Genomic DNA, 13,373 nt, shown 5'->3' with positions numbered 1-13,373 from the left:
TTGCTGTTCTGTTTAGAGACTCAGCTGATCATAAACCAAGTTTTGCTCTTGAACCAAGCTTCTAAACTCTTCACCTTTTTCATTTCTCAGTTAGTATTCACTTTAAAACTGATTAAAAGAAAAATTAAATGAATGCCTATCAACAAATGTGGGATCTAAACTCTAGTGCTTTCTCTAAAATAATTTCCTTTCTCAATTCAGAAATGTGTGTGTGTAAGTCACAGCACCCGTGACACCAAAACGGCTTTCTTTCCTCTCTTTTCTCTACACTCTGCACTGTGAGCACACACACCAAATCAGAAAGGCTTTTTTCTCTCTTTTCTACATTATGGACTGTGGGGACACAAAACCGCTCTCTCTCTTTTTTTTTTTGATTGTGTGCCAGGGCGTTGTCTCACGTATTAGATTATGCTTAAGATACGAATGGGTTTATCAGTCACATCAGAATCCATACATACTGATCCTCCCGTAATAAAATGGTCGGATCTTATCAAACACACTTTGTTTCTTGTGACAAGTCAGCGAAACAGCGTATACACGTCAAGACACTGAATCAAGTTTGCCACATGAACTCATAAGTTTGGCAGTATTGCTCTGCCGTCAGCAATCATACACCCATTTTATTTTCATGAGACATGTGCAGGCACCTGTTCATCTACTGTTCTATCACTATGAATTAGTTTATCTATTATCAATAAGGATACTTCTACAACTACTATCAAAGTATGTCCGGACTTCTTATGTTGTCAGTTGCTATATATGAATAAGTGGGTTGCTACTGAAAAGCATTAAGCATGTCACACAGCCCAAACATATAACATTTCAGGACACACCACACAGTTAACAACCACAGTGAAGCGTGTCAAAGCCCAAACATGTAACATTCAACAGGACACTTACACAACACATTCAAATCAAACAGTCAGACAACATACAAGAACATATACCCCAGCCGGGTAGGAAGGTCCAGCGCTCGGCCGTAACCCTTCTGTCTGTTTGGACTCTCACATACATTCGGTTAATCATAGAAAAACGAGAACAAAACTTTTTAGCCCCTTAAATTCATAAAACAGATAGTCTGAGACGATAGGACTGCTTTTTAGTTTTTATTTGAATAAAAGAGGGTTTCCCGGTTGTGTCATTAGTGAGACAGAGATTTCATGGGTAAGTGAAACTTTTGAAGCAGTCCGAAGAAGTGTGAAGTACTCCGAAGAAGTGTGAGTACAGATTAAGGTCCTCATTGGAGACGTCCTTTGAGTGAAGGAATATATTTCCCCATTCCAAGTCTGAGAATGGGAAACAGTAGGTCTCAGACTTTTGACCCTACCGGGGGACCTAAGCATGATGAAATGAAAAAGACATATGGTCCAGAGGTTTTCCACCAGAAGGTTCTTTTAGTATGTTAGAAATAAGAAAATTAGAAGAAAAGTTTTGCAAATATGAGAAAGAGATGAAGCAAAAAAAAAGAAAATTAAGTTTAAATAAGAAGTAAGAAAGGTATAGAATTTTGGAAAAAATAAAGTGTATTAAGAGAAAGAAAGGAAAATGTTAAACAAATGCCATGACGGAATGATGATAATAATTTAGTATTAGCTGTGCCGGATCCAGACCTGGACTCCTGCCCTGCAACAACAACAGCCAGCCCTGCCACAAGCCTCTGGCTCTCGGGAAGAAGGGACTTCTTCCATCCTCCCTCGGGAAGAAATTCCATCATTCTCACAACATCAGTTACATAGGTCTGATGATGAGGAAAAGGAAGACGTTTGGTTCTCCAGCGTACCTGCCCAAGAACTTTTAACGCAAGTGACAAAAATCCTTTACCCACAATCTGGACTTCAGAGATCTAAACGTGAGAAAAAACAAAACCAGATTCAAACCATGCCTATGGTTAAAGTTGCAGTTCCCACTGGACCATTACTGGTTTATCGACCCTGGACTGAGACTGACATCATGGAAGCATAACAATGCTTACCAGATCCAGAGATTTCTGGACCCCATTTTGCTGACGAGTTGCGAGATTTCTGCGCACAATCTGCCCGACTGGGGTTGAATTGCGTCGCACATTGGCAAAAAAGTTCAAACCGACCGACCTCTGCAAAATAGAGGCCAGTATGCTACAACTGGATTTGCGACCTACCAACAGTGAACGAGGACATAATGATAACGCTCAATATGAAGCAGCCATCCAAAGACTGTGTCAAGCCATCACCACTCAATTTCCAACCAAAATCAATATGTCCCACATTTACACCTGCAAACAGAAACCTGGTGAAGGGACTGATGATTTTGTACACCGCATCCTTGAGGAAGTCAGCAAGCACAGCGGTCATCAGAGACCAAGGGATTTGGGTAATGAATCAGGACCATGGGAGAGTATTGCATGCAATGCAATAATTAAAGGCCTCATGCCAGATGTCGCCACTGAAGTAAAGAACATTTACGTGGGATGGTGTGAGGGTCCTCGTTTGGCTGACGTTCGCCGATATGTTTGCCATGCTCATAACCAAGTTGAGACGCGTAAGACAACCAAAAGGGACAAGTGTGAAAAGGAGCTGCATTTGGCAGCCATGACCATGTATTACGCAGTTGGTGTAAACAGAGGACGAGGCCGAAGTTGAAGACGTGGACGTGTGGGAGAGGAGGTCGAAATGGGCCACGCCAGAGCTATGATCCGAATATTTGTTTTTACTGTGGCCAGACTGGACACTGGAAGAAGGACTGTCCACAGCTGAAAAGTGATGAAATTGGGCAAAAGGCTGACTGAGGGTGGGAGGCAGGTTCTGGACGTCACGCGGCAGCGGAGCCTCCACTGATGGGTGATAGCACAAACACACTCACACATTTTTCCTGCTCTGTGTAGTGAAGAAACGCTTGCCGACTGTGATTCACGTAGTAAAGTTTTGCATGCTATTTCCGTCCTAGAGCAAAGATATTTCTTTCAGAATATAGGAACTTATGTTCATCAGTAGTGACGTCAGGGGAGTTTGATTGTCCTCAAAAGTTAAGTGGAAACCACGTTTACTGTATGTCTGCCTCAGGCCAGGTTGTGAAGGAGAAAATGACAATGCCCATTGCGTGTTGTCACTCCCGATGAGCTCTCCTTCAAACACTCATTTTTGTTATCAGAGTTGTGTCCCATTAACCTGATGGGCTGTGATCTCATGTGTAAATTAGGCATTATTTTAACTTCTACACCAGAGGGTGTTAAGGTTATGTTACAGCCTGACAAAGTTTTCACAGCAGTGCAGTTTGATTCATCGGCACTTACATATGCTTATGAGTGGAAACTTCCCAGCTCTCCTTTTTCACAACAACTAGTGGAAGAAGCAAAAGCGTTAGTTTCACCCCTTTCTGATTTCATGCAACCTACTGATTTGCACTGCACATCACACATTTCTTCGGGGCCTGACAATGACTATGAGAAGAAGTGAAAAAATATGTGCGCCTACTTTATTGGCTGTGTCGCTCACTCCAGAGCACTTCGATTTTTTTAATGTTTGTGGTACTCGCCCTCACATTTCCTTGGCCAAACGTACACACTGGCAGTGACAAGGTGTGGGAGAGTTTGTTGCTACATGTCAGAAAGAAATGGAGTGGACCGTTTCACCTGCTGATCCAAATTTGATGTTTTCTGAACGATTGTCAGCATACAAAAAAACATTTTTGAGTACAATGCATTGTCAAAGAACTGTGGACTTAATTCCTACCACAGAATCACATTTTGAAGCATGTTTTTTATCTGAAACAGATTTGTCTTCGATACCCATGTTGGCTGAAGTGCCCAATGATCTTTGGGCTAAGAGCAAATATGATGTGGGGTTGATAAAAGGCTGTGAACCAGTAATTGTCACCCCTAAATCAGACTTTTGTCCATGTAAAAAACAATACCCTTTTAAGCCTGAAGCAATTAAAGGGATTAAACCTGTTTTTCAATCTTTTCAGAAAACAGGCGTTATTGTTCCTTTTGAAAATTCACCTGTGGTTACTCCATTGTTTCCTGTTAAAAAGATTAAAGATGCTGGCCAGCCAGATGAATGGCGTTTTGTACAGGACCTCCAAGCGGTGAATGCTGCAGTTCAGCCACATGCTCCTACTGTGCCCAACCCACACACTATTTTGTCTCAAATTACATCAGATGCACAGTTTTTCTCCGTGGTTGACTTGTCGCCAGTGCACCCTGATAGCCCATTTTGGTTTGCTTTTTAGTTTGAAGGGAGATCTTGGACTTTTACCCGGTTATGCCAGGGGTACTGTGAAAGTCCCACTATTTACAATGCTGCCCTCAAAGCTAGTCTGGATTAACTTCAATCAACCACAGGCTCTGCTCTTTTGCAGTATGTGGATGACATCCTTTTATGTGGTCCATCTAAACAACAGTGTGAAAAAGACAGTGAATCTGTTGAAACATCTTCCTTCTTATGGCCATAAAGCCAGCCTTTCTAAGTTACAGTTTGTACAGGACGAAGTCACCTTTTTGGGTCATGTGATTTCTAAGGATGGGCGCTCACTTTCTCCTAAACGTGTTGCTGCAGTTCAGATCATTCCTAAACCGGTTACTAAAAAACAGCTTATGTCATTCTTAGGTATAACATCTTACTGCAGGAACTTTATTCCTAACTACTCTTTTCTCGAAGCTCTCTTAGGTGCTCTTATCCATGGTAAAGGCAGCTGCAGTTCTGACATGCAGCTCTCTTTGCAGGCAGAAGACTCCCTCACAGATCTCCATGCTTTGTAAACCTTTGCCTCTGCAGATGAAATTTGGTCCTCTGGACGCATTTGGTCCTCTGTGGGTGCAACTTATATGGATGGTGTTTGGATGGGACCTGATGGTAAACCCTGTCTACCTAAACATTTTTTTCCTCATTTTTCAAAATTGACACATGGGTTGGACCATGTGTCAAAAGGGGGGATGCTGAATGCACTCACTGCTCAGTGGTTCACAAAAGGGTTCAGTTCATATGCGCAAAAATACTGTCAGTCATGTATGGTTTGTGCCACACATAATGTAGGAAAGGCATTACACACATCGCAAGTTCCACACCCTCCATCAGAGAAACCTTTTGAACATTTGATGATGGATTTTGTTGAACTCACACCAGCTGAAGGAAAGAAATATGCACTAGTAATAGTGGACGTGTTTAGTAAATGGGTTGAAGTTTTCACTGCAAAACATGCAAACAGTAATGCAGTGACTAAAGCACTGCTAAACAGAAATCATTCCTAGATGGGGCATTCCAGAGAAGATCAGCAGTGATAATGGCACACATTTTGTAAACACTGCATTGACTGAGGTTGGTAAATTCCTGGGAATAACCTTGCGCACACATTGTGCTTATCATCCACAGAGTGGAGGTGCTGTGGAAAGAGAAAATGGTACATTAAAGTCCAAGTTAGCCAAATGTTGTGAAGAAACAGGTCTGCCATGGACAAAAACATTACCTATTGTGCTTACCTACATGAGAATGAGAATCAGAGCTCAAGTGAATCTCAGCCCATTTGAAATTTTATTTGGCAGACCTCCTAACCTGGGATTGGGACCTGTAACCAGACCCCTCCCTTCCACAACTGTTTGTGATGATGCTATGTTGTCTTACTGTCGAAACCTTTCCACTGTTCTATCTCAAGTTTCACAGACAGTAAAAGCAGCCCTTCCAGCCACAGAAAACACACCACTCCAACCAGATGACAGGTGGTGAAGGAACTTCGCAGGAAACATTGGAAGTCCAAACGTTGGCAAGGCCCGTTCCAGGTGCTACTGGTCACTCATACAGCTGTTAAAGTTGCAGAGAGAGCAACCTGGATTCATGCCAGTCACTGTAAGAAGGTACCAGAACCAGTAGATGACTTCCACCCTGACATACATCAGCCTAACCAACACGCCCGGAAGGACAAAGATAAGAGTCAGCAGTAAAAGCTGTACTCCACCGGTGTGTTAAGTGCTAGTAACCTCTGACACCGAAGATTGAAACATCCTTACTGAGACCTGTGATGAAGATGATCATACACATGCTGTGAACCATGGAAGAAACTGTTTGTTGTTTGTATTTTCTTATTTGTAACCAGCATGTGCACATTGTATCTTGATTTCACAGGAAGCAATAATACAGGGCTGCTGTATTTTTCCCTGTGTGAAAGGCCTCATTGTATGTATCTCACCAAATGATTCAAATGACTCAAAGAACTTATTTGCTTTCAAAATTTTTCTTCTAGTGACGCTGACTTAGAGAGGGATGAAGATAATCATATTTAATTGTTCATGTTTTGATTGTTTATCATTGGACCCTTTATCACTATGATGCCTGCATTTTAAACTCACGTTGTGTGCAAATGCAGGCTGATGTTTTACAGATAAAGTTATTATTTTCCTTGTTTCTTTTGGGTTGATTAATATAATGGTATTATTATAATCAAAAGGGAGGAATGTAATGGAAAATAATTCTTATATGCATTGCATTGAGTGTTACTGTGTATAACCTGCAAAACACTGAGCTGCAAGGTACCACCCTGCCCTGTTTTCTTAAATTCCTCTTTACAATGGTGGGCTTGTTATTATGAGATAGCTACACTTTAGGGGGGACAGGGTTAGGCTGGTATTTACGAGTGTGTCTGGGTAACCTCAACTAATGGTTGGGGAGGAAAGTTAGAAGAACAATCAACTATACCCAAAAACAGATGACGTGATGAGTGGGCAATATAACTGTGTGTTTTTGCTTCAGTGGTCAGAGCAACTCTGTATTCTGTACTGTGTTGTTCTCTCTTGCAAGATATTATTATTAAAGCCTCTTATCTCCTCAAAAGAAAATAACTGACTCCCCAAGTGCAAGTGTCAGGACAAATGATCAAACTTCTCCAAGCTTCAGTCTGCAGAGAGGTACAAGACAGGGTTGCCCACTTTCGCCCTCACTTTTTGATATTTTCATCGAACCTTTAGCAGCTGCTATCAGACAAGATAGAAATATTAAAGGCATCCAACCCCAAAATATTGAGCATAAAATAAGTCTTTATGCTGATGATGTATTACTTTTCCTTCAGAACTCACAAACGTCTCTCACTCACACGATCACACTCATAAATAAATTCTCAGCACTTTCTGACTACTCTATCAATTGGTCTAAGACCACAGTTCTGCCCATTAACTATAGGGACCAGAATATACCTGCGATCACTTTACAGTCAGGAAATATTAGATATTTAGGAATAAACATTTCCTCCAGGCTCTCAGGGCTAACAAAGCTAAATTATGTGCAATTATTAAAGACAGTAGAGGACGATCTCTCTCGTTTGAAGTCCTTACCTATATCACTTATGGGGAGAGTTACAACCATTAAAATGATGATACTACCAAAAGTTAACTATTTGTTCTCAATGATCCCCATAAAACCATCTGCTACTTGGTTTAAGTCACTAGGTTCATGCATCTCCAAATTTCTGTGGAAAAACAAACCACCACGTATTAGTTTAAAAACCCTACAGAAGACCAAGGACAGGGTGGATTAGATTTACCTAATTTTCAGCACTATTCCTTAGCCAATAGGTTACAGTATATATCAAAATGGTTTAAACCTAGCCCAATAGATGAACCATGGATAAATATAGAACAAGCATTGTGTGATAATCTGGAAATCTCTGACCTGCCACTTATTAGTCAAAACGTAAAAAATCACAAATGTTTCAAAAGCATTAACATCAGCACCTCTCTGACAGCCTGGTGGGAATTTCTTAAAATAACATAGTCTTCACTTGTCCCGTGTAAGCTTACACCCATCTGGAACAATCCTGACATCCTGCAAAACAAAAAAATGCTAAACTTTACTCTCTGGAAGATCAAAGGAATCAAACATCTGGAACATATAATCCAAAATGGACATTTTATTTTATTTTATGAGCTCATATCACAACATGAGATAGGCAGCAATAAATTCCTAGAATATCAACAACTTAAGTCTATAATAAAAAAGAAATATATCCTCCACCAACCAGACTTACAACTCCCGATTAGGGTAGTAGAATTTCTAAGCATCTGCACCCCAAAACTACTATCAAAAATATATAAATTATTGTCTAAGATAGATGACACAATGTCTCTACCGTCCTCAAAATGGGAGGCAGATTTATCCATCAGTTCTAGTCATAGCTTCTGGCCACATATATGTTTGAACACCTTCAGAATGACTCGAAATCCTAATTTACAGCTCATACAATACAAAATTCTTCATAGAACACACTATACAGGACAAAGGATGTTCAGGATGGGTTTAACACACTCAAACATCTGCTCACATTGCACAGATAACACACCTGATGATTATGCACACGCTTTGTGGTTTTGTGCGCCTGTCCAGAAGTTCTGGCTTGAAGTCTGTGCGGACCTATCAACATGACTAAAGTGTACCATTCCTGCATGCCCCACACTGTGCATACTGGGTGACTTAGACAACATCAATGTGGAATTTAGCTTAGCACACATGATCCTCACAGTGTTATGTATAGCAAAGAAAACTATTCTCATGAACTGGAAAGCGAAGAACAATCTGTGTATTAACCAGTTTAGAAATTTTCTTTTAGATTATATTAGCATGGAAACAATGTCTGCTTCCTCAAAACATCAATTGGCTGAATTTAATTCTCTCTGGTCCCTTCTGATTAGCTTGATCACATAGTGGTGGTGGTGGGTTGCTGTCCCGTCGCTCTGGGCGGTTGGGTGTGTGCTGGGGGGGGCTGTGTGGCTTCGGGCGTCTGGTGGTCTCTCGGGTCGTGGGGAAATACGGCAGCCCTGTATTATTGCTTCCTGTGAAATCAAGATACAATGTGCACATGCTGGTTACAAATAAGAAAATACAAACAACAAACAGTTTCTTCCATGGTTCACAGCATGTGTATGATCATCTTCATCGCTGGTCTCAGTAAGGATGTTTCAATCTTCGGTGTCAGAGGTTACTAGCACTTAACACACCGGTGGAGTACAGCTTTTACTGCTGACTCTTATCTTTGTCCTTCCGGGCGTGTTGGTTAGGCTGATGTATGTCAGGGTGGAAGTCATCTACTGGTTCTGGTACCTTCTTACAGTGACTGGCATGAATCCAGGTTGCTCTCTCTGCAACTTTAACAGCTGTGTGAGTGACCAGTAGCACCTGGAACGGGCCTTGCCAACGTTTGTGCTTCCAATGTGAAGTTCCTTCACCACCTGTCATCTGGTTGGAGTGGTGTGTTTTCTGTGGCTGGAAGGGCTGCTTTTACTGCCTGTGAAACTTGAGATAGAACAGTGGAAATGTTTCGACAGTAAGAAAACATAGCATCATCACAAACAGTTGTGGAAGGGAGGGGTCTGGTTACAGGTCCCAATCCCAGGTTAGGAGGTCTGCCAAATAAAATTTCAAATGGGCTGAGATTCACTTGAGCTCTGATTCTCATTCTCATGTAGGTAAGCACAATAGGTAATGCTTTTGTCCATGGCAGACCTGTTTCTTCACAACATTTGGCTAACTTGGACTTTAATGTACCATTTTCTCTTTCCACAGCACCTCCACTCTGTGGATGATAAGCACAATGTGTGCGCAAGCTTATTCCCAGGAATTTACCAACCTCAGTCAATGCAGTGTTTACAAAATGTGTGCCATTATCACTGCTGATCTTCTCTGGAATGCCCCATCTAGGAATGATTTCTGTTTAGCAGTGCTTTAGTCACTGCATTACTGTTTGCATGTTTTGCAGGGAAAACTTCAACCCATTTACTAAACACGTCCACTATTACTAGTGCATATTTCTTTCCTTCAGCTGGTGTGAGTTCAACAAAATCCATCATCAAATGTTCAAAAGGTTTCTCTGGTGGAGGGTGTGCAACTTGCGATGTGTGTAATGCCTTTCCTACATTATGTGTGGCACAAACCATACATGACTGACAGTATTTTTGCGCATATGAACTGAACCCTTTTGTGAACCACTGAGCAGTGAGTGCATTCAGCATCCCTCCTTTTGACACATGGTTCAACCCATGTGTCAATTTTGAAAAATGAGGAAAAAAATGTTTAGGTAGACAGGGTTTACCCTCAGGTCCCATCCAAACACCATCCGTATGAGTTGCACCCACAGAGGACCAAATGCGTCCAGAGGACCAAATTTCATCTGCAGAGGCAAAAGTTTGCAAAGCATGGAGATCTGTGAGGGAGTCTTCTGCCTGCAAAGAGAGGGAAGCGAAAACAGGAAAAAAATTAGCTGCCTGCTTAGCTGCAGCATCAGCTCTGGCATTGCCACAAGCAACAGGATCGTCTGAGTTAGTGTGAGCCGCACACTTACAGACCGAGATTGCTGTAGGCAAAAGGATCGCATCAAGAAGATCAGAAACCTGCTTGGAGTTCAGAATAGTTTTACCATCTGATTTAAGGAAATGCCTGTGTTTCCACAGCGCACCAAAGTCATGAACAACACCAAAAGCATATCTGGAATCTGTGTAAATAGTGACAGACTTACCAGCTGCCAACTTACAAGCTTCAGTAAGTGCAATAAGCTCAGTAGTTTGAGCGGAGAAATGTTTAGGAAGAGAACCAGACAACAAAGTGTCATGTGAAGAACATACTGCAAACCAAACACAGTTAGTACCTGTGGCTGGATCACGCAAAGCTGATCCATCTACAAAAAGAATCATGTCAGAGTTTGGAAGAGGAGTCTCTAAAAGATCAGGTCGGGGTGTACAAACTTGTTCCAAAACAGCTTCACAGTCATGAGGCTCCCCATCCTCAGGAGTCGGAAGCAAAGTAGCAGGATTCAGAACAGTACAACGTTTAACAGTGACATTTGGCATATCACGGAGCACAGAGGTGTATCTGAGCCAACAAGCAGTTGAAAGATGTGAAGTTTTCTGCTCGAGAAGAATAATGGCAACAGTATGAGGAACCAAAACAGTCAAATTAGCGTAGCCCACAATATCTTGGGAGGCCAGGACAGCTTTCTCTGCAGCTGCAACAGCACGAAGACAACCAGGCAGGCCTGCAGCCACAGAGTCCAGTTTTGCTGAGAAATGAGCCACTGGCCTTTGCCTGCCCCATGTTCCTGCATAAGAACAGATGTCATACAACCATGCTTCTCATCAACTGCCTGTATGAAAGGTTTATGAGGATCTGGAATGCCAAGTGTTGGTGCTGTTTGAAGAGCCAGCTTAAGCTGACTAAAGGCTGATTCAGCCTCAGGAGTCCATGGAACACGATCAGCTGACTGGAGCTGCATGTCAGAACTGCAGCTGCCTTTACCATGGATAAGAGCACCTAAGAGAGCTTCGAGAAAAGAGTAGTTAGGAATAAAGTTCCTGCAGTAAGATGTTATACCTAAGAATGACATAAGCTGTTTTTTAGTAACCGGTTTAGGAATGATCTGAACTGCAGCAACACGTTTAGGAGAAAGTGAGCGCCCATCCTTAGAAATCACATGACCCAAAAAGGTGACTTCGTCCTGTACAAACTGTAACTTAGAAAGGCTGGCTTTATGGCCATAAGAAGGAAGATGTTTCAACAGATTCACTGTCTTTTTCACACTGTTGTTTAGATGGACCACATAAAAGGATGTCATCCACATACTGCAAAAGAGCAGAGCCTGTGGTTGATTGAAGTTAATCCAGACTAGCTTTGAGGGCAGCATTGTAAATAGTGGGACTTTCACAGTACCCCTGGCATAACCGGGTAAAAGTCCAAGATCTCCCTTCAAACTAAAAAGCAAACCAAAATGGGCTATCAGGGTGCACTGGCGACAAGTCAACCACTGAGAAAAACTGTGCATCTGATGTAATTTGAGACAAAATAGTGTGTGGGTTGGGCACAGTAGGAGCATGTGGCTGAACTGCAGTATTCACCGCTTGGAGGTCCTGTACAAAACGCCATTCATCTGGCTGGCCAGCATCTTTAATCTTTTTAACAGGAAACAATGGAGTAAGCACAGGTGAATTTTCAAAAGGAACAATAACGCCTGTTTTCTGAAAAGATTGAAAAACAGGTTTAATCCCTTTAATTGCTTCAGGCTTAAAAGGGTACTGTTTTTTACATGGACAAAAGTCTGATTTAGGGGTGACAATTACTGGTTCACAGCCTTTTATCAACCCCACATCATATTTGCTCTTAGCCCAAAGATCATTGGGCACTTCAGCCAACATGGGTATCGAAGACAAATCTGTTTCAGATAAAAAACATGCTTCAAAATGTGATTCTGTGGTAGGAATTAAGTCCACAGTTCTTTGACAATGCATTGTACTCAAAAATGTTTTTTTGTATGCTGACAATCGTTCAGAAAACATCAAATTTGGATCAGCAGGTGAAACAGTCCACTCCATTTATTTCTGACATGTAGCAACAAACTCTCCCACACCTTGTCACTGCCAGTGTGTACGTTTGGCCAAGGAAATGTGAGGGCGAGTACCACAAACATTAAAAAAATCGAAGTGCTCTGGAGTGAGCGACACAGCCAATAAAGTAGGCGCACATATTTTTTCACTTCTTCTCATAGTCATTGTCAGGCCCCAAAGAAATGTGTGATGTGCAGTGCAAATCAGTAGGTTGCATGAAATCAGAAAGGGGTGAAACTAACACTTTTGCTTCTTCCACTAGTTGTTGTGAAAAAGGAGAGCTGGGAAGTTTCCACTCATAAGCATATGTAAGTGCCGATGAATCAAACTGCACTGCTGTGAAAACTTTGTCAGGCTGTAACATAACCTTAACACCCTCTGGTGTAGAAGTTAAAATAATGCCTAATTTACACATGAGATCACAGCCCATCAGGTTAATGGGACACAACTCTGATAACAAAAATGAGTGTTTGAAGGAGAGCTCATCGGGAGTGACAACACGCAATGGGCATTGTCATTTTCTCCTTCACAACCTGGCCTGAGGCAGACATAGAGTAAACGTGGTTTCCACTTAACTTTGGAGGACAATAAAACTCCCCTGACGTCACTACTGATGAACATAAGTTCCCATAATCTGAGAGAAATATCTTTGCTCTAGGACGGAAATAGCATGCAAAACTTTACTACGTGAATCACAGTCGGCAAGCGTTTCTTCACTACACAGAGCAGGAAAAATGTGTGAGTGTGTTTGTGCTATCACCCATTAGTGGAGGCTCCGCTGCCGCGTGACGTCCAGAACCTGCCTCCCACCCTCAGTCAGCCTTTTGCCCAATTTCATCACTTTTCAGCTGTGGACAGTCCTTCTTCCAGTGTCCAGTCTGGCCACAGTAAAAACAAATATTCGGATCATAGCTCTGATCCCACACATCCACGTCTTCGACTTCGGCCTCGTCCTCTGTTTACACCAACTGCGTAATACATGGTCATGGCTGCCAAATGCAGCTCCTTTTCACACTTGTCCCTTTTGGTTGTCTTACGCGTCTCAACT

The sequence above is a fragment of the Leuresthes tenuis genome, unplaced genomic scaffold (genome assembly GCF_036924035.1).
Source record: "Leuresthes tenuis unplaced genomic scaffold, fLeuTen1.0.hap1 SCAF_34, whole genome shotgun sequence".
Classification (NCBI taxonomy): Eukaryota; Metazoa; Chordata; class Actinopteri; order Atheriniformes; family Atherinopsidae; genus Leuresthes; species Leuresthes tenuis.
The sequence above is the reverse complement of the archived record's forward strand: the minus strand, read 5'-3'. Positions refer to the sequence as shown.